This window comes from Eschrichtius robustus, chromosome 11 (assembly GCF_028021215.1).
Source record: "Eschrichtius robustus isolate mEscRob2 chromosome 11, mEscRob2.pri, whole genome shotgun sequence".
Classification (NCBI taxonomy): Eukaryota; Metazoa; Chordata; class Mammalia; order Artiodactyla; family Eschrichtiidae; genus Eschrichtius; species Eschrichtius robustus.
Genome location: NC_090834.1, coordinates 29,451,068 through 29,473,388, shown reverse-complemented (window position 1 = coordinate 29,473,388; position 22,321 = coordinate 29,451,068). Strand labels below are relative to the sequence as shown.

Below are 22,321 nucleotides of genomic sequence, written 5' to 3'. Positions count from 1 at the left end.
ATAATTTTAATTTAGAAATATCAATATTTGTACAGAATACAAGCATTTCTGCTCTATGAGTAAACTTTCATTATGAGTTGATTTATACTATTGACATAGCTAACTGTGAATCATGATATTGCTTAGTAAGGAAAAATTCTATAGAACTAGTACTCTAAATTCATTATTATCAAAAATAAATAAATAAACTTGCTGAAATCTAGGCAACTTTTAACCATACAATTAGTTTTTCCTAAAGAGTAGGATTACGATATAAAGTAAAAGTTTTATATTGACAGTTAAAAGGAAACAGCAATTTATGTTTGCAACATGCATTGCATTGTGAGTTAGATCATGGTTAATCGGTAGTTTGCTCTTCACAGTCAATTAATTGAGGTCCCTGTAATTCTGAAAGAATACATGTAAATATTCTAGCTATTGTCCAAATAACCAATGGTTTTTAGTGTAAGCACCTTAATTTTCCAAGCTACTTAATGGAAGAGTTTTGAAAATGTATACAAGTCACCATTTGTTAGTCTAATTTGGCAAACCCCTTATTAATTTCTTATTAAAATTATAGCAATATTTTGAGTGATTCAGCTTCATGTCTACGTAATGAATAACTGTAACTTTACATAAAATTTCTCATGGATTGCAAAATGTCAGGGTGCATGGCTTTTTTTTTTAATATGGAGGACAGCAATTACTTTTAGTACAAACAAACTAGTGAATTTTAGATTTTTTTTTCTTCTTTACTAATCATCTAGACTTCTACTTCTTTCGTAGTATGATCTGCACATAAGCAGATTCAGAAAGAATCTGTTTCACATTTTAGTTTCATATTATGATCCAGAGGGTGTTTTCATTAAGGTGTCTCTCCTTTATGGAAAGATATTCACTAGTTCCATTATGTATGATATACAACCAATGTTAAATATTTTAGAAAGCCTCTTCTGAGTGGTAAACACTCAGTGTGACATATGTATGAGGGATTTGCTTTGTTATACAAAATAAGAGTTTTTATAAATTATATTTAACTTCCTTATAGTTTATTTTTATGTAATTTATGGCAGAGGCAGCCAAATGTCTGATCCTAAACCAGAGACATGATGAGTCTATCACTGTCAATTCCAGAAGAGAGAGCAGATTGTCCTGAATTTCCAGCACTCTTTTTCCTTCAGATTTTGGGCACTATGTTTTTTTGGCCACCCTGCTTGCGGGATCATAGTTCCCTGACCAGGGATTGAACATGCATGACAGTGATAGCATGGTGTCTTAACCACTGGACCACCAGGGAATTCTCCAGACTTTGGGCACTATTGCACCAAGCTCTGCAACCACAATTGCTTCCTTCTAAATCATTGATTTGCAGTGTTAGTTTCCTTCAGCTAAAGTAGTCATATGTTTTTGTGGCTCTAACTCTGTGCAACTAAATGAGCATGAAAAATAGATTCTTTTCTGGTAAAACATGGAAATCCCTGATTTAAATATAAGTATCAGTTTGGTATTGAGAAAAGAAGAAATGTGATATCTTCTGAGGGTACAAAAACAATTTCAAGTTTTAAAAATACAGTTCATTTCACAGACATCAAGTCTTCCTTTCCTGGAGATAAGCTAGGACACCTCACAGAAAAAGAAAATCTGTGGAAATATACTGAATGATTTCAAATTTTCCTATATTTTATTAAACTGGTAAGGTTCATATAATTATAAATAATTATCAGCAAGTTTTAAATTACAGAATGGATCTACTCATTCTCAGGTACTCAAGACTCTGCTTTCCATCTTTCATATATATATTGAAAAGTAAACAAAACTGTTTGGTTCACAGATTCTCTTAAACTGAACTTTCTTATGAAATTTTAGCAATAAATTATAAGGTAAAATGATACCAGAGCCAGGTGTTTTTTTTTTAATTTGTTTTTTTAATTGAATGTATGATTCTTTAAATCCTATAGTGCCTTACAGTTTTCAAAAGTTTCATACATATGATTTTATACAGTACCACAGTAACCCCTTTTTTATCCCATCCCTATTTTGCCCCTTGTCCATTCACTCTCCCCATTGGTAACCACTAGTTTGTTCTCTATATCTATGGTGTCTGCTTCTTTTTTTTTTTATTCACTAGTTTGTTGTATTTTTTAGATTCCATATGTAAGTGATATCATACAGTATTTGTCTTTCTCTGTCTGACTTATTTCACTTAGCATAATGCTCTCTAAGTCCATCCATGTTGCTACAAATGGCAAAATTTCATTCTTTTTATGGCTGAGTAGTATCTATTGTCTACATATACCACATCTTTATCCATTCGTCTGTTGATGGACGCTTAGGTTGCTTCCATTCCTTGGCAATTGTAAATAATGTTGCTAGCAACTTTGGGGTGCAAGAATCTTTTTGAATTACTCTTTTTGTTTCTTTCTGATATATACCCAAGAGTGGAATTGCTGGATCATTTGGTAGTTCTGTATTTTGTTTTTTGAGCAACCTCAAAATTGGTTACTGCTGCACCAATTTACCTGCACAGTGGCTGCACCAATTTACCTTCCCATCAACAGTGTAAGAGGGTTCCCTTTTCTCCACATCCTTGCTAACATTTGTTATTTGTTTTCTTTTTGATGATAGCCATTCTGACCTGTGTGAGGTGATATCTTGTTGTGGTTTTGATTTGCATTTCTCTTATGATTAACAATATTGAGCATCTCTTCATGTGCCTGTTGGTCATCTGCATTTCCTCTTTGGAAAAATATCTATTCAGTTCTTCTGCCCATTTTTAATCAGGTTGTTTGTGTTTTTGATGTTGAGTTTTATAAGCTGTTTATATGTGTTGGATTTTAACCCCTTATTGGTCATATCGTTTGCAAATATCTTCTGTGTTCAGTAGATTGGCATGGAGGGAACATACCTTAACATGAAAAAGGCCATATATGAAAACCCAACAACTAACATCATACATCATACATCATACTCAATGGTGAAAAGATGAAAGCATTTCCTCTAAGATCAGGAGCAATACAAAGATGTCCACTCTCACCACTTTTATTCAACAAAGTTTTGGAAGTCCTAGCCATGACAATCATAAGAAGAAAAGAAAATAAAAGGAATCCAAATTGGAAAAGAAGAAGTAAAGTTGTCACTGTTTGCAGATGTCATGATACTATAAATAAAAAACCTAAAGATGTCACCAGAAAACTACTAGAGCTCATCAATGAATTTGGTAATGTTACAGAATACAAAGTTAACATACAGAAATCTGTAGAGAAATTAAAGAAACAGTTCCATTTACCATCACATAGAAAAGAATAAAATACTTAGGAATAAACCTACCTAAGGAGGTAAAAGGCCTGTACTCAGAAAACTATAAGACATGGATGAAAGAAATTGAAGACGACACAAACAGATGGAAAGATATACTGTGTTCTTGGATTGGAAGAATCAATATTGTTAAAAGGACCATACTACATCAGGCAATCTATAGATTTAATGCAATCCCTATCAAAACACCAATGACATTTTTTACAGAACTAGGACAAATAATTTTAAAATTTATGTGGAAACACAAAAGACCCCAAATAGCCAAAACAATCTTGAGAAAGAAAAATGGAGCTGGAGGAAACAACTCCATAGCTGACTTCAGACTATACTACAAAGCTACAGTCATCAGAACCATATGGTACTGGCACAAAAACAGACACATAGATCAGTGGAACATAATAGAGGGCCCCGAAGTAAATTCACACAGTTTTAGTCAATTAATCTGTGACAGAGGAAGCAAGGATATACAATGGAGAAAATACATTCTCTTCAATAAGTGGTGCTGGGAAAAATGGACAACTACTTGTAAAAGAATGAAATTAGAACATTCTCTAACACCATATACAAAAATTAACTCAAAATGGATTAAGGACCTAAATGTAATGCTGGATACTATAAAACTCCTAGAGGAAAACATAGGCAGAACATTCTTTGACAGAAATTTCAGCAATATTTTTGGGGATCTATCTCCTAGAGTAATTTTAACAAAAGCAAAAAATAAACAAATGGGATCTGATTAAACTTAAAATATTTTACACAGCAAAGGAAACCATCAACAGAGCCAGGTATTTTTAATGCATCTCCAATACTAGTGTGTATATGTATCTGGTATGATAGGTGTATACGGTGGCTTTGATGTTTACTCAGGCTTATGGAGGTTGAATCTGGGGGATCCAGACCAGGAAACACAATATGTGCTGAAGCCAGAGTAATGATATGGCCAGAGAGAGGGAAAGACAAATAAAGAGAATATTACCCTTGTTTAGGATAAAATGAAGTATCAATACATTATGAGAACTACATTAGGAGGTATATAATTTAGAAATTCTCAATCTGACCGGCCTAATTTAAGGTTTTTAATTATTGTAATCTTTCCAGATTATTTTCTAGAACATTTACACAGTGCTATTTTATACCAAGAACTATTTGCTAAAATTTTAATTGCTATTGAAAAAAATCCCAAAGGTGACAGAAATTTTTTAAGGATTATAAATCTGCTGATTTTATAAAATTTAAAAGTATTTTGTTGGATTTAAAGTATGTGTAGAATTTTTGGTGGAATAATTATACCACAGAGATAAATAAGGTATGGCTCACTTTTGTTTTATGTTAGAAAAGTGAAGGGAAACCAAGTAAAGCTGAATGTTAAGAAAAAAGAACTAGAGAACTAGAGAGAGTGCCTCACAGGAGGCATTCAAAGTCTGTTACATGCAGTAAGACTCCAGTCTCTAAATTTATTCGTTGCCCCTCTCTTGATCATCTTATTATCTTATTATGTTTTCCTGTCATAAGGGAGATGATGCAGTGATGAATTATAATGCCAGAATTTAACTAAATTAGGCCATAATAAGAAGGTTCTGCTAAAATAATCAAGCTTCCTATAAAGTAGGAGGTTAAGGAAGATGGTGTATATTTTACTGTGCATATTGCAAGCATTGAGAAAATTAGTCTTTAAAAATGCTTGACTGCCAAGATGTTACAGGTGTATGAATGCTAAATAAGAACAAAGTAAATTGAAGGAAGCATGGATTATAATTTTGATCTCATAATTAGAAAAGCAAATATTCAGCAAATAGTCAACATAATATATTATATAATATTTTGCTCCTCAGGTTTTATAGGGGGTAGAGAATAAACAAAATAAAGAACAAGTAACTCTAACTTTTTAAGCCAATTGTATATAGATAATAATAAATAATAACTAAATGTAGTGATAATAGTATTGGACGTTGAAGCAACATAATGTGAGTTTTGCCTCATTTTATATTTTTGTCTTTGCCAAGACCTTTAGTTTGAAATAAAGGAGAAGTAAAGAGGAGGATGAATCTTTCTCCATGCTCCTCTTATTGCACTCAGCCAAGGCTGCAGTTTCCCAGTGCTATCTTAAATACACTCCTTACAGCTCTCACCTTTTCACCTTTAACACTTTCTTAACTTCCCTCCCGTTTTATAAACTGTAAAGTTAAGATTAGCACCTGGTGTATAGTAGTAAATGGATGTGTTAGTTGTCATTATTATTTCTCAGATAGGTACATTTGGACATATGGGAGTGGGTATGTATTATGTGATTATTTTGTATGCTTTTGTATGTACATAACTAAAGTGTACTCAGTGCTTATTAGAAAAGAATAAAATATGATCTCATTTAATACCCCATGACTAACATGTGGACTTGTTACATTATCTCCATTTTCAGGTAAATAAACTAAATTTCAGAGAAGTTAAATAATCCAGATAATATTGCTATTGAATCAGAATTTGAACTGACACTTGTCTGATTCTAAAACCTACAATTTTCCCACAAGTTTAGGCTGTGGAAAAAGATCTAGACAAAGATCAAATAATTGCAAAAGTGAAAACTGTTTCAAAACTATTTTACGTGATCAGTAACTATAGTTGTACTGTCAAATGATAAGGAAAACACTATGACAACATAACCCAATTCCACTCCCATCTCTTGAGTCACAAATAGTTCAGAGTTCTGAGAAGCTGCATCTTTAAAAGTTAGGGACTCTCCCATTTGCCATACTCCCTTTTTGTCAGAAGCTAGCTAGCATCTTCTCCCTTAATTTCTCTTATGGAGAAGTAGTATACCAAGGAAACAGTGGGATCAGTGATCCCAAGTGCAGGCAATAAGGGGTATAATTTTAAAAGAATGAAACTCAATAAAAGTTGATATTTTTAAAAATCACCTTGGCCAGGCAACTCTAAAGCATGTTAGTAATAAAATACTTTCCTCTCTTGGGGTGGGAGTAGAGAGGCATTCCCATCACAAACTCCAAACCTGGTTTACAAATGTTTGTAGAGTTAAACGCTGAGTATCAGTGCCAGGCTTGGGTTGGGAAGAAAGAGTAGAAAGACAGGCTGGGGCAACCAGGACATGCCTGGACCAGAATTTTGTTAGATCAGAGAATCTGACGTTGAGATCTAAAAACCAACAACACAAAGTTCACATTGGCAAGGGAATACAAGTATTGTAAATCCAGGTGGAAGAGCTGAGTCCAGCAAAGTAGGAAGGAACAGAAATCCAGGCTCACTCTTAGGGAATGCAAGACCTTGGGACTGGACACAAAAATTATGGGAACTGGATACCAGGTAACAAGTATGAAGATAGGCATCAGGACAAACTTTGATGGGAACTAACATCTTTTCCCTGGGCAGGAAAGACTTGGAGCCAGAGGATGCATACAACCTCCACTATAGAGTCAAATGGAAACCAAATATGGCAACCTCAAAGGAATATAGAGATGTCTACTGAGCTTTTAAATTCTAAAACAGAAATTAAACCTACAGAGAAGCCAGAGTTATCAGGTTCATTCTATCCACTCTTGAAAATAAATTGACTGTATTTGGGGGCACTCTTGGAATGAATAAAATTTGAAAATTGTTGAACACCTTGAGTTCTGAAAATCTCAAAGACCAATGGAAGCACTTTGCTGACTTTATAAGCTCAAAACCTCCATAAATACAATATCAATAAAGGGCTAGAAAAGCCATTAAGATCATGTATCCACTTAATTTATATAAGTAGATGGTAAATATCCATGATGGAAAGGTTTATGTATAAGGTAATCAGAGTTCAGTTTTGAGTGAACTTGTTAATATCGCAGGGAAATTGAGAATCAGACAAACTCTTTGGATTCAGACATCTTGGTGAAGACCACTTGGGCTTTGCACAACTGATATGCTAGTATTTTGTAAGTTTGATAAGGACCTCTTTCAGACTTGAATCTCCATCTTTAACCTCCCTGACAAGAGCTGAAAGCAGATGTTTCTCATATAAAGTTACAAGGCTACAGAACACTATGCCTCAAGAAGTTTGATTTGTCTTGACATTTGATTAGTATGGAGTTACTAAAACCACTGTTCCTTGGACTTCAGCCAGGCTTCAGAAAACGAAGTAGAATGTCAAGAATATCCTTTCAGTGTGAATTGGGGATTTTGCAGAAAAAACCAAAATGAAATGCTTCCTTTCCCCCTCATTTTGCCTTATGATAAAATAGCACTTTAAAGTACTTAGGTATTTAGGTTATTCTTAGAATTTTATAAATATGTATATATTTCACTCCATTTTCCAGCAATAAATACCAGTTCCACTTAGTAAAGAGTGACTGGTTCATTTTCCCCTAAGATTTACATATTTTCTGTTTCATTGATCTGTGCACACTTTTGAAATTGAAAACTACTAAAGATTTATACTAGTTCTTTTCAGTGGTTTCCATCAATGTCAATGCCATTTACTTTTGCAGCTATATTATTGGAAATAAGGTAACAGTGTCTTCTAGTAAGTCTAGAAAAGAGGAACTTCTGAAGTAAGATAATCAATTCATTTATTCACTCATTAAATAAACATTTTTGACTCACTCATTTGACAACAGGGCATGACTCTCATAGAAGCCTACAGAATGTTTTGGAATTAGTAATATATATATATTATAAAATATATATTATATCAGTAATATATATATAGGGGTATAGTTGCTTTACACTGTTGTGTTAGTTTCTGCTGTACAACAAAGTGAATCAGCTATATGTATACATATATCCCCTCCCTCTTGGACCTCCCTCCCACTGCATCCCCATCCCACCCATCTAGGTCCCCACAGAGCACCGAGCTGAGCTCCCTGTTTTATACAGCAGGTTCCCACTAGCTATCTATTTTACATGTAATAGTGCATATATGTCAATCCCAATCTCCCAATTCATCCCACCCCCCCTCCCCCCCGTGTCCACACGTCCATTCTCTAAGTCTGCATCTCTATTCCTGCCTTGCAAATAGGTTCCTTAAAAAACTAAAAATAGAACTACCATATGACCCAGAAATCCCACTACTGGGCATATACCCTGAGAAAACCATAATTCAAAAATTTACATGCACCCCAATGTTCATTGCAGCATTATTTACAATAGCCAGGGCATGGAAGCAACCTAAATGTCCATCAACAGAGGAATGGATAAATAAAATGTGGTACATGTATACAATGGAATATTACTCAGCCATTAAAAGGAAAAAAATTGGGTCATTTGTAGAAACGTGGATGGAAGTAACAAGTATCATACATTAATGCAAGAGAAAAACAAATATTGTATATTAATGCATAAATGTGGAATCTAGAAAAATGGTACAGATGAACCTATTTGCAGAGCAGGAATTGTATTTTTTTAGCACAATTTTAATGACTAGAAAACTAATTTATATTCTTTAGAAGGAAGGTGAAAGTCAAAGATAAGTGTTTTGTTCTGATAACTTTTCTACTGGCGGGATTATATTGTCAGTTTCAGAATACATAATGCCCTAAAAATAACTGACAATGGTTTTGTCTCATTTGTAGTTTTTCTTTTGTCAAGTGCTTAGGCTGGAGATAAGAGAGAAAAAGAGAGGAGACTGTATTCTTCTCTGCATCACTCTCATTCCATTTAGTTAAAATTGTGGAATCCCAGTGTTATCTTAAGTACACTATTTGGAGTTCTCATTTTTCTACCTTTAACCACTTATTTTATCTCTGTGCTTCAGTTGCACCACCTGTAAATAAAGAAAAAAAATCTATGTTCATAGTATTTTTTTAAAGTTTTTAAATTAAATGAATGTAAAAATGCTTATGACAGTGTCTAGTCCATTGTAGTAAATATAAATGTTAATTACTCTTTCTCAAATAGCTGATCTGAGCATATATGGTGAGTGGTTGTGTATTTCATATGTATATGCTTATATGTCCATGTATTTGTATGTACATAAATATGGTATAGCCAGTGCTTATTAGAAATAGATAAAATGCTTATTTCCTTAGGTTCATTTTTCCAGGTTATTAGAATTACATCTTATGCCAGAGAAATCTGTGAAGGCAGAGTAGGGAGAAAGGTAAAAAGAGGAGGCAAAAAAGATAGCTCCCTGAAATGCATTATTTATGTCATCTTCACTGGGTCCTCATGGATCCTCATTCTTGAAGATGGATCCATATTTTGCCTTCATAGATCATTTTAATCTGAATAACCTGAGTTACAATATACAATTTATGAAGATAACAGTGTTTCTTAAAGTAATATTGGATTGTGCAAGATCTATGACCAACACTGTGAAGCTAAAGTTAAAATGTTTATTTTTTTACACTCTAATATGACATCCTTCTGTATTCAAAGAACATTTTCTTTTAGTGTTGTGGCAAATTCTGAAGACAGTTAGAAGGCTAAAGCAATTTGGATTGCCAAGCAGAAATCAAAATTGATGAATTTCTTGCTGAATTTAACAAAGTGTTTTGGGATGTTGTTTTTCATCTGTATTGATTTTCAATTTTCTTTCTTTTATTTATAGGGCTTCTATTAAATATTTTACATAGTGGTTAATAATACCCAGTGTTTCAATTTTGAAATGAAGCTCGGTATAAAGTTTTTTAACCTTGACATTTCTGCATCATTTTATAGTATTTTCTTTATAAATTTTTTTTTTTACTTTTTTTCTTTTTTTTTAAGTTGAGGTATAGTTAATTTACAATATTATATAAGTTTCAAGTGTGCAACAGTGACATAATTTTTAAAGGTTATGCTCCATTTATAGTTATTCTAAAATATATTCCCTGTGCTGTACAATATATCCTTGTAGCTTATTTATTTTAAACATAGCAGTTTGTACCTCTCAATCCCCTATCCCTATCTTGTCCCTCCACCATTTCCTCTCCCCACTGGCAACCACTAGTTTGTTCTCTATATCTGTGAGTCTGCTTCTTTTTTTGTGATATTCAATAGTTTTTTGAACTTTTTAGATTCCACCTATAAGTAATTTCATACAGCATTTGCCTTTCTCTGACTGACTTATTTCACTAAGCATAATACCCTCCAAGTTTATCCATGTTGTTGCAAGTGGCAAAGTTTCATTCTTTTTTGTCCCTGAGTAGTAAGTAGTCCATTGTGAGATATACATATATATATATATATATATATATATATATATATATATATATATATATATATATATAACACGTATATATAATATATATAATCAATATCCATTCATTATCAATATCCATTCATCTGATTGTACACACTTAGGTTGCTTCTATGTATTGGTTATTGTAAATAGTGGTGCCATGAACATTAGGGTGCATATATATTTTCAAATTAATTTTTTTTTGCTTTCTTTGGCTATATACCTAGGAGTGGAATTACTGGATTTTGTGGTAGTTCTACTTTTAGTTTTTTGAGGAACTTCCATACTGTTTTCCACAGTGGCTGCAGCAATTTACATTCTTGCCAACAGTGTACCAGGTTTCCCTTTTCTCCAAAACCTCACCGACATTTGTTATTTGTGGTCTTTTTGATGATAGCCATTCTGGCAGGTGTGAGGTGATAACCTCATCGTGGTTTTTATTTGCCTTTCTTTGATGATTAGCAACGTTGAGCATCTTTTCATGTCCCTGTTGACGATTTGTATGTCTCCTTTGGAAAAATGTCTATTTGGGTCTTCTGACCATTTTTTAGTCGTTTTTTGTTTGTTTGTTTGTTTTGTCTTATTTTCTGCTGTTGAGTTGTATGAGCTGTTTATATATTTTGGATATTAACCCCTTATCATTATTTGCAGATATTTTCTCCCATTCCATAGGTTGTCTTTTCATTTTGTCAGTGGTTTCCTTTGCTGTGCAAAAGCTTTTTTTTCCTTTTTTTTTTTTTTGCATGGGTTTACTCCTTTATTTTCTGAATATGAAGAATTATATTGATTGATTTTTGTAGTAGCTTTTTAAAGATATAATTCATGTACCGCACAGTTCACCCATTAAAGTGTAGAATTCAAGGGCTATTAGGGTATCCACAGATGTCCAAAAAACAACACAATCAATTTTAGAATATTTTCATCTCCCCAAGAAACGCACCCCTTAGGTATTGCCTCCCAATGCCCATCTGTCCCCCTGACCCAGGCAAACACTAATATACTTTCTGGATGAAAAATCTATGGATTTGCCAATTCTGGACATTTCATATAAATGGAATCACAGAATATGTGGTCCTTTGTATTTGGATTCTCTCATTTACCATAAAGCTTTTTTTTAGTTGTAGTAACATACACATAACATAAAATTTATCATTTTTACAATTTATAATGCACTTAGTGCATTGATATTGTTGTACAATCATTACCATTATCTTTAGAACTTTTTCATCATCCCAGACAGAAGCTCTGTACCCATTAAACAATAGTTCCCCATTACTCCCTCAAGCCCATGGTAACCACTATTCTACTTTCTCTCTATGAATTTACCTATTCTAGGTACATCATATAAGTAGAATCGTATAATTGTTGTCCTTCTGTCTGGCTTATTTCAATTACCATAATGTTTTCAAAGTTTATCTATGTTGTAGCATGTATCAGAATTTCTTTTTAAGACTGAGTAATATTCCATTGTATGTATATGCCACATTTTGTTTATCCATTCATTGGTTGATGGACACTTGGGTTGCTTCCACCTTTGAGTTATTGTGAATCATGCCACTGTGAACATCCCTGCTTTCAATTGTTTTGAGTATATATCTAGGAATGGAACTGCTGAATCATAAGTGATTCTATAAGTTTTGGGGGAACTGCCATAACGTTTTGCATAGCAGCTGCACCATTTTACACTCCCACAAGCAATGCACAAGCATTCCAGTTTCTCCACATTCTTGCCAACATTTGTTATTTTCTGTTTCATTGATAACAACCATCCTAATGGGTATGAAATGATATCTCATTGTAGTTTTGGTTTGAATTTCCCTAATGATAAATGATGTTGAGCATCTTTTCATATGCTTATACAAACCATTTCTTTGTTAGATACATATTTTGCAAATATTTTCACCAATCTATGGCTTGCCTTTTCATTTTTGAATTATGTCTTTTTTTGAGAAGTAGTTTTAAGTCTGTATTTTGTCTTTTAGTCTTGTCTATGGTTTTTATTTTATATTTTTTAATAGATATTTATTGGAGTATGATTGTGTCACAATACTGTGTTAGTTTCTGTTGTAAAACAAAGTGAATCAGCCATATGCATATATATGTCCCCATTCCCCTCCCTCCCTTCCTCCTTATCCCACCCCTCTAGGTCATCGCGAAGCACTGAGCTGATCTCCCTGTGCTACACTGCTGCTCCCCACTAGCTAACTGTTTTACATTTGGTAGTGTATAAATGTTGATGCTACTCTCACTTCGCCCCAGTTTCCCCCTATCCCACCCTGAGTCCTCAAGTCCATTCTCTATGTCTACATCTTTATTCCTACCCTGCAACTAGGTTCATCAGTACCTTTTTTTTTTTTTTTTTACATTCCACATATATACATTAGCATATGGTATTTGTTTTTCTCTTTCTGACTTATTTCACTCATATGACAGACTCTAGGTCCATCCACCTCAATACAAACAACTCAATTTCTTTTCTTTTTGTGGCTGAGTAATATTCCATTGTATATATGCGCCACATCTTCTTTATCCATTCACCTGTCGATGGACATTTAGGTTGGTTCCATGTCCTGGCTATTGTAAATAGTGCTGCAATGAACACTGTGGTACACGTCTCTTTTTGAATTATGGTTTTCTAAGTGTATATGCCCAGTAGTGGGACTGCTGGGTCATATGGTAGTTCTATTTTTAGTTTTTTAAGAAACCTCCATACTGTTTTCCATAGCGGTTGTATCAATTTACATTCCCACCCACAGTGCAGGAGGGTTCCTTTTTCACTACACCCTTTCCAGCATTTATTGTTTCTAGATTTTTTTGATAATGGTCATTCTGACCTGTGTGAGGAGATACCTCACTGTGGTTTTGATTTGCATTTCTCTAATGATGAGTGATGTTGAGCATCTTTTCATGTGCCTCTTGGCCATCTGTGTGTCTTCTTTGGTGAAATGGCTACTTAGGCCTTCTGTCCATTTTTTACTGGATAGTTTGTTTTTTTGATATTGTGCTCCATGAGCTGTTTGTATATTTTGGAGATTAATTCTTTGTCTGTTGTTTCATTGGAAAATATTTTCTCCCATTCTGAGGGTTGTCTTTTTGTCTTGTTTATGGTTTCCTTTGCTGTGCAAAAGCTTTTAAGTTTAATTAAGTCCCATTTGTTTATTTTTGTTTTTATTTCCATTACTCTAGGGAGTGGATCAAAAAAGATCTTGCTTGTCTTATGTCAAAGAGTGTTTTTCCTATGTTTTCCTCTAAGAGTTTTATAGTGTCTGGTCTTATATTTAAGTCTTTAATCCATTTGGAGTTTATTTTTGTGTATGGTGTTAGGGAGTGTTCTAATTTCATTCTTTAACATGTAGCTGTCCAGTTTTCCCAGCACCATGTATTGAAGAGGCTGTCTTTTCTCCATTTTATGTTCTTGCCTCCTTTGTCATAAATTAGATACCCATATGTGTGTGGGGTTTTCTCTGTGCTTTCTATCCTGTACCATTGATATATATTCCTGTTTTTGTGCCAGTGCCATATTGTCTTGATTGCTGTAGCTTTGTGGTATAGTTTCATGTCAGGGAGCCTGATTCCTTCCAACTCCGTTTTTCTTTATCAAGATTGCTTTGACTATTTGGGGTTTTTTGTGTTTCCATACAAACTGTGAAATTTTTTGTTCTAGTTCTGTGAAAAATGCCATTGGTCATTTGATAGGGATTGCATTGAATCTGTAGATTGCTTTGGGTAGTATAGTCATTTTCACAACATTGATTCTTCCAATCCAAGAACATGGTATATTTTTCCATCTGTTTATGTCATATTTATTTTCTTTCATCAGTGTTTTATAGTTTTCTGAGTACAAGTCTTTCACCTCCTTCGGCACGTTTATTCTTAGGTATTTTATTCTTTATGCTGCTATGGTAAATGGGAGTGTTTCCTTAATTTCCCTTTCTGATTTTTCATTGTTGGTGTATAGGAATGCCAGAGATTTCTGTGCATTAATTTTGTATCCTGCAACCTTACCAAATTCTTTGATTAGTTCAAGCAGTTTTCCGGTGGCATCTTTAAGATTTTCTATGTATAGTACCATGTCATCTGCAAACAGTGAGTGTTTTACTTCTACTTCTCCAATTTGGATTCCTTTTATTTCTTTTTCTTCTCTGAATGCCATGGCTAGGGCATCCAAAACTATGTTGAATATGAGTGGTGGGAGTGGACATCCTTGTCTTGTTCCTGATTTTAGTGGAAATGCTTTCAATTTTTCACCATTGAGTATGATGCTTGCTTTGGGTTTGTCGTATATGGCCTTTATTATGAGTTAGGCTCCCTCTATGCCCATTTTCTGGAGATTTTTTATCATAAATGGGTGTTGAATTTTGTCAAAAGGTTTTTCTGCATCTATTGAGATGATCATATGGTTTTTCTTCTTCAATTTGTTAATGTGGTGTATCACATTGATTGGTTTGTGTATATTGAAGAATCCTTGCATCCCTGGGATAAATTCCACTTGTTCATGGTGTATGATCCTTTTAATGTGTTGTTGGATTCTGTTTGCCAGTATTTTGTTCAGGATTTTTGCATCTATGTTCATCAGTGATATTGGTCTATAATTTTCTTTTCTTCTGATTTCTTTTTCTGGTTTTGGTATCAAGGTGATCATGGCTTTGTAGAATGAATTTGGGAGTGTTTCTTACTCTGCAATTTTTGGAGGAGTTTGAGAAGGATCAGTGTTAGCTCTGCTCTAAATGTTTGATAGAATTCTCCTGTGAAGCCATCTGGTCCTGGACTCTTTTTCGTTGGAATATTTTTGATTACAGTTTCAATTTCATTACTTGTGATAGGTCTGTTTATGTTTTCTAATTCTTCGTTGTTCAGTCTTGGAAAATTTTACCTTTCCAAGAATTTGTCCATTTCTTCCAGGTTGTCCATTTTATTGGCATATAGTTGTTTGTAGTAGTCTCTTAAATCCTTTGTATTTCTGTGGTGGCAGTTGTGATTCCTCCTTTTTCATGTCTAATTTTATTGAATTGTGTCCTCTCCCTTTTTTTCTTGATGAGTCTGGCTAATGGTTTATCAATTTTGTTTATGTTCTCAAAGAACCAGCTTTTAGTTTTATTGATCTTTGCTATTATTTTCTTCATTTCTATTTCTGCTCTGATCTTTATGATTTCTTTCTTTCTACTGACTTTGGGTTTTCTTTGTTCTTCTTTCTCTAGTTGTTTTAAGTGTAGGGTTAGATTGTTTATTTGAGATTTTTCTTGCTTCTTGAGGTGCGATTGAATTGCTACAAACTTCCCTCTTACAACTTCTTTTGCTGTGTCCCATAGGTGTAGGGTCATAGTGTTTTCGTTGTCATTTGTCTATGTATTTTTTAATTTCTTCTTTTATTTCTTCAGGGGTCTCTTGGTTATTTAATAGCACACTGTTTAGCCTCCATGTATTTGTGTTTTTTTCAGTTTTTTTCCCCTGTAATTGATTTCCAATATCATAGTGTTTTGGTCAGAAATGATGCTAGATACTATTTCAATTCTCTTAAATTTTCTGAGGCTTGATCTGTGACCCAAGATGTGATATATCCTGGAGAATGTTCCACGTACACTTGAGAAGAAAGTATATTCTGCCACTTTTGGGTGGAATGTTCTATAAATATCAATTAAATCTATCTGGTCTATTGTGTCATATAAAGCTTGTGTTTCCTAATTTATTTTCTGTTTGGATGATCTGTCCATTGGTGAAAGTGGGGTGTTAATGTCCCCTACTATTATTGTGTTACTGTCAATTTCTCCTTTCATGGTTGTTAGCATTTGCCTTATGTATTGAGGTGCTCCTGTGTTGGGTGCATAAACATTTATAATTGTTATATCTTCTTCTTGGATTGATCCTTTGATCATTATGTAGTGTACCTCCTTATCTCTAGTAACAGTCTTTATTTTAAAGTCTATTTTATCTAATATGAGTATTGCTACTCCAGCTTTCTTTTTATTTCCATTTGCATGGAATTTCTTTTTCCATCCCTTCACTTTCAGTTTGCATGTGTCCCTAGGTCTTAAGTGGGTCTCTTGTAGACAGCATATATATGGGTCTTGTTTTTGTGTCCATTCAGCCAGTCTGTGTCTTTTGGTTGAGGCATTTAATACATTTATGTTCAAGGTTATTATTGATATGTATGTTTCTATTACTATTTTCTTAATTGTTTGGCTTTGTTTTTGTGGGTCTTTTTCTTCTTTTGTGTTTCCCTCCTAGAGAAGTTTCTTTAGCATTTGTTGTAAAGCTGGTTTGGTGGTGCTGAATTCTCTTAGCTTTTGCTGGTCTGAAAAGCTTTTGATTTCTCCATCAAAGCTGAATGAGATCCTTGCTGGGTAGAGTAATCTTGGTTGTAGATTTTCCTCTTTCATCACTTTAAGTATATCCTGCCACTCTCTTCTGGCCTGCAGGGTTTCTGCTGAAAAATCAGTTGATAACCTTATGGGGATTCCCTTGTATGCTATTTTTTTGTTTTTCCCTTGTTGCTTTTAATATTTTTTCTTTAAATTTAATTTTTGTTAGTTTGATTAATATATGTCTTGGTATGTTTTTCCTAGGGTTTATCCTGTATGGGACTCCCTTTATTTCCTGTACTTGGGTGACTATTTCCTTTCCCACGTTAGTGAAGTTTTCGACTATAATGTCTTCAAATATTTTCTCAGACTTTCTTTTTCTCTTCTTCTTCTGGGACCCGTATAATTCAAATGTTGGTGCATTTTGTGTTGTCCCAGAGGTCTCTGAGATTGTCTTCAATTCTTTTCATTCTTTTTTCTTTATTCTGATCCTCGGCAGTTATTTCCACCATTTTGTCTCCAGCTCACTTATTCTTTCTTCTGCCTCAGTTATTCTGCTATTGATTCCTTCTAGTGTATTTTTCATTTCATTTATTGTGTTGTTCACCTCTGTTTGTTTGTTCTTTAGTTCTTCTAGATCTTTGTTAAACATGTCTTGTATTTTCTCAATCTGTGCCTGCATTCTATTTCCGAGATTCTGGATCATCTTTACTATCATCACTCTAAATTCATTTTCAGGTAGATTGCTTATTTCCTCTTCATCTATTTGGTCTTGTAGGTTTTCACCTTGCTCCTTCACCTGTGACATATTTTATTGTCATCTCATTTTTTTTTTTAAGAGTGTGATTGTGTTCCTGTCTTACTGGTTCTTTGGCCAGAGGCTTCCAACATTTTAGTTTGTTGGCTGTTGGGTAGAGCTAAGTCTTGGTGCTGAGATGAGGACCTCCATGAGACCTCATTTCAATGAATATTCCCTGGGGTCTGAGGTTCTCTGTTAGTCCAGTGGTTCGGATTCAGAGCTCCCACCACAGGAGCTTCAGCCCAACCCCTGGCTCATGAACCAAGATCCCGCAAGCCACATGGGGTGACAAAAAAGGAAAAAAAAAAAAACAATAACAAAGTAAAAAATAAAAATAGACTAGGAAACTAACAGATATTGTAGAAAGAATATAAAAATAAAAATATAGATTAATCAACAACTGGAAGGTACATCAGTACTTTTTTACCATAATAAAAAGGAGGAGATGGGAAAAGAAAAAAAAAGAAAGAAAGAAAGGACAAGGGAGGAAAAGGCCTTGGCTGTGGAGGGTGGGGCCTAAACAAGGGCGAGGTTTGGGCAGTGGTGGGGCCTGTGCTTAGGACCCACAGACTGCAAAATGCCCTGGGGGCTGTGGGAGGTGTGGCTTAGACTCAAGGAACAGAAGGGGCCCAGATGTGCCCCCCACCTCTGGTCTCAGAGGGCAGGGTACCTTACCTGGGAGCCCAGCAGGCTTCCTGGCTCGAATGGGTGGGGCAAACGCCCTCCTCTCCTCTCCTGCTCCTCCTGTCCCCGAGGGCACCTCCTGATCTCCCCACCCTCCCTCCTATGCCCCCAGGACCAATGCAGTGGAGCTTGTGTATGGTTGTTAAATAAAAGGTTTTTAATTTGGAAGAATCTTATTTCTTGGTATTTTATTTTTTGATCTTTTTATTGTTAAGAACTCCTTCATATCACAAGGCTATAATCAGAGTCTCTTACATTTTGTTCGAAAACATTCATAACTTTGTTTTTAATATCTGGCATCTCAAATCCTTCTAGAATCTGTTTTTTGTGATGGTTTGTGGTGAGAATGTAAACATTTTCCCCCATGCACAGAGCCAATGATCTCAACCATCATCCCTCTATATTCTCCATTCTTATTTTCCCCCTTCTATGAATTCATCCCTAGTTTGTTTCCATAGTTCCAGTGACCAACAATCATTGATGAGTCATATATTTTGTCCTAGACTTAAAATTTTCAATAATTACAGAGTGGCATGAATTCTTTTTTCCATTGTTCTTCCAAGCCCAAGGACCTGGATGCCAAGCCCATCTTCTCTGGGTGAAGTGTGAATGTGGTAGAATGCCTGGCCTACGTCTAATATAAAGAAAAAGATACAAAAGAGATATTCAAACATTTTTTAAAACACTAGAATTGTAAAGTGTGCTTTGCACACAGCAGAGATGATCTGGCTTACAGTGACGTCAGATGTTGAGGAGAAGCATGGTGGGAAGAAGCAAGGGTCAGTCACCCTGTCTTTCCCTCCAGGACTTCAGAAATAAGCACATGAAGTCATGAAATGTAGCTACTTACGTATCCTATTTGCTGGGTCCCAGAAAACTTTGAAAAGTTAACTCTGGCTCCACCTGTTGCCACTTATACAAGCCAGTCCTTCCACAGATTAGTCAAAGAAGGAAGACATGTGGGCACTGATGAATTGATATGAAGAAAGCTTTATATATTTAATCTTTAAGAGGAGTGAGAGTCCCTCCAGTTCTCAGAGCCTCTGGGCATCATTCTCAAAGCTGTTTAGTTTAACTAGGTCCCATTTATTTATTTTTGCTTTTGTTTCCTTTGCCTTAGGAGACATATCCAAAAAAATATTGCTATGATTTACTTCAAAGAGTGTTATGCCAATGTTTTCTTCTAGTTTTATGGTTTCAGGTCTCACATTCAGGTCTTTAGTGAATTTTGAGTTTATTTTGTATATCATATACAATTAGAAACTATTCTAATTTCATTGTTTTATGTGTACTTGTCCAATTTTCCCAGCAGAACTTTTTGAAGAGGCTGTCTTTTCTCCATTGTATATTCTTGTCTCTTTTGTCATAGATTAGTTGACCATAAGTGCATGGGCTTATTTCTGGACTCTTTCTTGAGATTTTTCTTATTTCTTGAGGTAAGCTTGTATCACTATAAACTTCCATCTTACAACTGCTTTTGCCGCATCCCATAAATTTTGGATCATTGTGTTTTCGTTTTCATTTACCTCCAGGTATTTTTTATTTCCTCTTTGATTTCTTCAGTGATCAATTGGTTGTTCAGTAGTATATTGTTTAGCCTCTATGTGTTTGTGTTTTTTGCTTTTTTTAATTGTAGTTGATTTCTAATCTCATAGTGTTGTGGTTAGAAATGAGGCTTAATATGAGTTCACTTTTCTTAAATTTACCAAGGCTTATTTTATGTCCTAGCATGTGTTCTATCCTGGAGAATGTTCCATGTGCACTTTAAAAGAACGTGTATTCTACTGCTTTTGGATGGAACGTTCTATATATATTTATTAAAGCCATCTGCTCTAGTGTGTCATTTTAGGTCAGTGTTTCCTTACTGATTTTCTGTCTGGATGATTTGTCCATTGACATAAGTGGGATGTTGAAGTCCCCTACATTTATTGTGTAACTGTCTATTTCTTTCTTTATCTCTGTTAATATTTGCTTTATGTATTTGGGTGCTTCTATGTTGGGTGCATATATATTTACAATTGTTATATCTTCTTCTTGGATTGATCCTTTGATCACTATGTAATGTCCTTCTTTATCTCTTGTAACAGTCTTTGTTTTAAAGTCTATTTTGTTTGACATAAGTATTGCTATTCTGGCTTTCATTTCATTCCATTTGCAAAAAATATTTTTTTCCATCTCCTCACTTTTAGTCTGTGTGTGTCAGATCAGAATTGAGTCCCTTGTAGGCAGCATATATACAAGTCTTGTTTTTGTATCCATTCAGCCAGTTTCTGTCTTCTGATTGGAGCATTTAAATCATTTACATTTAAAGTAATTATTTATACGTATATTCTTATTGCCATTTTGTTAATTGTTTTGAAGTTGTTTTGTAGTTCTTTTTTGTTCCTTCTTCTTTTGTAATTTCCTCTGGCGATTTAATGACTATCTTTAGTGTTGTGTTTGGATTTTTTTTCTTTCTTGTATATATATCTTTTATAGATTTTTAGTTTGTGGTTACCATGCAGTATATATGTATATTTATGATTGTTTTAAGTTGCTGATCTCTTAATTTCAAGTGTCTTATGGCAACCTTGCAATTGTAGTCTCCTCCCCTCATGATTACTGTTTTTGACATCATATTTTACACCTGACTATTTTCTGTATTTGTTAACTGCATATTGTGGGTATAGATGATTTTACTAGTTTTGTCTATTAGCTTTCCTACAAGCTTTGTGCTCAGACGATTTACTACGTTTACTGTGTGTTTGCCTTTACCAATGAGATTTCTCCTTTCACTGTTTTTATTTTTCTAGTGTGGCCTTTTCTTTTTTGCTTAGAGAAGTCCCTTTAACATTTCTTGTAAAGATGGCTTAAAGGTGCTGAACTTTTTTAGCTTTTGCTAGTCTATACAACTTTTTGATCTCTCCATCATATCTGAACAAGAGCCTTACCAGAGAGAGTGTTCTTGGTTGTAGATTTTCCCCTTTCATCACTTTAAATATAACATTACTTTAAATATATAACAATACATATATATAACATCCCTTCTGACCTGCAGAGTTTCTGCTGAAAAGTCAGCTTATAGCTTTATGGGAGTTCCCTTGTATGTAACTTGTTGCTTTTCTATTGCTGCTTTTTTTTTTAAATAAATTTATTTATTTTATTTATTTTTTTGGCTGTGTTGGGTCTTCATTGCTGCACTCAGGCTTTCTCTAGTTGCATCGAGTGGGAGCTACTCTTTGTTGTGGTGTGCAGGCTTCTCATTGTGGTGGCTTCTCTTGTTGTGGATCACAGGCTCTAGGCATGCGGGCTTCAGTAGTTGTGGTGCACAGGCTTAGTTGCTCTGTGGCATGTGGGATCTTCCCGGACCAGGGTACAAACCCATGTCCCCTGCATTGGCAGGCGGATTCTTAACCACTGCACCACCAGGGAAACCCCTCCATTACTGCTTTTAATATTCCTGTTTGGAACTCTCTGTGCTTCCTGGACTTAGATGTCTGTTTTCCTTCCAAGGTTAAGGAAGTTTTCAAGTGCTTATTTCTTCAAATATGTTCTCAGCATCTTTCTTGGTCTCTTCTCCTTCTGGGACATCTATAATGCAAATATTAGGGTTTGTGATGTTGTCCCAGAGGTCTCTTAAATGGTCCTTATTTCTTTTCATGATTTTTTTCTTTTTTCTGTTCAGTGTCAGCGATTTCCACTACTCTGTCTTCCAGCTCACTGATCCATTCCTCTGTATCATTTAGTCTACTTTTGATTCCTTCTAGTGTATATTTGTTTTAGTTATTGCGTTCTTCATCTCTGTTTGGTTCTTCTTTATATTTTCTGACTCTTTGTTTAAAACTTCTAACTTCTCACTCTGTGCCTCCATTCTTCTCAAGTGTTCTTTGATCATCTTTAAAATCATTACAGTGAAGTCTTTCTTGGATAGATTGCCTATCTCCACTTCAATTAGTTCTTCTTCTGGGGTTTTATCTTGTTCCATCTTTTGGAAATATTCCTCTGCTTCCTCATTTTGCCTAAATTGCTGCTTTTATTTCTTTCTATCTGGTAGGTTGGTTATGTTTCCCAACCTTGGAGAAATGGCCTTTTGTAGAAGATGTCCTGGCAGTGCCCTCCCCTCTC

The 22,321-nt window shown here is 34.6% G+C and overlaps 1 protein-coding gene across 2 annotated transcripts in view; it reads left to right on the top strand.

Annotated features, from left to right (window-relative positions):
• The window catches only part of GUCY1A2 (guanylate cyclase 1 soluble subunit alpha 2), a 401,728-nt gene that overhangs the window by 200,797 nt on the left and 178,610 nt on the right, over positions 1-22,321 (top strand). The window lies entirely within an intron of this gene.